The 2,220-nt window shown below is 41.4% G+C and overlaps 1 pseudogene; it reads right to left on the bottom strand.

Moving 5' to 3' along the window:
* LOC106734317 (40S ribosomal protein S6-like) overlaps positions 1 to 376 on the bottom strand; it is a 1,054-nt pseudogene extending 678 nt beyond the window's left edge.
* Positions 377 to 2,220: the final 1,844 nt, after the last annotated feature.

The following is a 2,220-nucleotide window of genomic DNA, read 5'->3' as shown; positions in this document are numbered from 1 at the left end:
CCTTCTCTCCTTTTTTAACAATAACCAAGTTGAGAACGCTCAGATTGGCATCCACAATGCAACCCCGAACAGATTTGCGCTTTCTTTCTCCAGTTCTCCTTGGTCTGTAACAGGACTGTCCCTTACTCAGTAGCAGGTGGATACAGCCATGGGTCAAGACGCCCTGCTTCATGGGGAAACCTTGTTTGTCGTTTCCACCACCGATTCGGACTAAATAACCTTCCATTCTTCACCCAAAGCGTCAGCAGCAACTTCTGTGGCCATACACTTCTCATAAAAAGTATGAAGTTTGCGTTCACCGTCCACTTCAATGAATTCCTGGCAGCCCGTGGCTGGGAAGGAGATATTCAGCTTCATCTTGAAGTAGCTGACCTCCTCCGAGTTGCCATGAAAAAGAGGCCCAACTTCCGCTTAGCTCAGGTCACACAGGCTCTTTCTGTTATCGCGAGATGAGCAGCCAGTACTGTTTTCTTCATTGTTCATTTCAATATCCTTTAATATTTCTAAAATTACCATAATTTTAAACTTTAAAAAATGAGGTAATTCATTTTATTTTTAGAGGTTTTTGCCATAGGGCACATGTGCTCTCCGGTGACAAAGAGAAAGAGAGAGACAGTGAGAGGAAAAGTGAAAGATCACCCCCAGGGGGATGGCCATACCATCTCTTCTCCATTTTCCTCCTGGGATTTTGGGCATGCACGCACACATGCCAGGGTGTTTCAAGTTACCGGGTTCCGGACCCAAACCACAGTCAGCCATGTGAGAGCCCAACAACATAACCACTACACCACTGCTGGCCCCAAGGTTATTTGTTTTTTAATTGAATTATTTATTTATTGTTATTTGTTACTATCATTTATTTTTTTAATTTGATCAGAGAGAGAGAAAGGGAAAGTGAGAAAACAAGCCACTAGGTCCAGGACTCAAACTGCAGTGGCCATGTGGGAGTCCAGTGCCTTAACTCCCATGACAACTGCTGACCCCCTGGTTATTCATTTTTAAGAAAAAGAATTCATTTTGCTCCAGAGTAGAGCAGAGATGAGAAGAGCTCCACCCTGAGGACAGGGAAGTGAGGAAGCAGCTGTAGTAATACTGACACTCCAGGAGGCCTGGGCCAGGTGTGCAGTCCAGGAGAGAGGGTGGGGCTGAGAAATACTTAAGAGATACATCTATACATAATAATATGGGCTGGTCTCATGGTCTACTAGTTAAGGGGCCCAGAACCCATGTGACTGACTGCAGTTCAACTCTTGGCCCCATGACTTGGAAAACGTGCCAGCTGCATGCGTGTGTGTGCCCAAAATGCCAACATGGTGAAGAAATGGAGGAGAAGGGACTGTGGCATGACCACGCCCCATTAAGGGTGCTTTCTCCCCCTCTCTCTCTGTCTTTCTTATAAGCACACGTGTCGTTTGGCAATTAAAACTATATATATTTTGGGGATCAGCAGATGGTGTGGTGGTTAAAGGTGCTGAATTTCCATATGACTGACCACAGTTCGAGTCTCAGACCTGGCAGCTTCCTTTCTCACTTTCCCTTTATTTCACTCTCCGTCTTTCTGGCCAAATTAAAAATAATAATAATGACAAATGGAACTAAATAAATAAATGAATAATTATTTTTTACAAAATGAATTTTAAAATATACATATTGGAGATAGGGGTATAACTTTTGGGATTACATGTATATATACATGTGTATATGTAAAATAATATTTGCAATCTAAAAATATAATACAGAATTTAAAGTCATATATATGTAAATAATATTTGAAAGATAGAGATAATATTGGGGATTATAAAAATGGGTGAGGGAAAGGGAAGACTGTGGCTTGATGCCCAAGTTTCTGGCTTATTTGAGTGGCTCAAGGTGTCCTCCACGGAGACACTAAGATGGGGAGATGATGACCAGTTTGTCTCAGAACCACTGAGTTTGGAGCAGACACTGGGTAGCCAAGAACATCTTTCAGTGAGCAGACAGAAAGCATGTGGTACAATCTTCCAATTTTTTACTTTGACTTGTCAATAAAAATTCTGTACTTTAATATAAAATTTTGCAACTTATTTTTTTCTTTAAATCTGGATTTGTGTATGTATGTGCATGTCTCTAAACGGTGTCAACTTGTTCTTTATTGCTGAAAGGAGAGAAAGTGGAAAGGTAGAGAGGGGAAAAGAAAAAAGAAACCTTTAAAAACTGGGTCAGTTGATGACACGATGGTTA

Source organism: Tupaia chinensis, unplaced genomic scaffold, assembly GCF_000334495.1.
Source record: "Tupaia chinensis unplaced genomic scaffold, TupChi_1.0 Scaffold000093_1, whole genome shotgun sequence".
In the NCBI taxonomy this organism is placed as follows: domain Eukaryota; kingdom Metazoa; phylum Chordata; class Mammalia; order Scandentia; family Tupaiidae; genus Tupaia; species Tupaia belangeri.
Note: the sequence above shows the minus strand (reverse complement) of the source record. Positions and strands in the feature narration are given on the sequence as shown.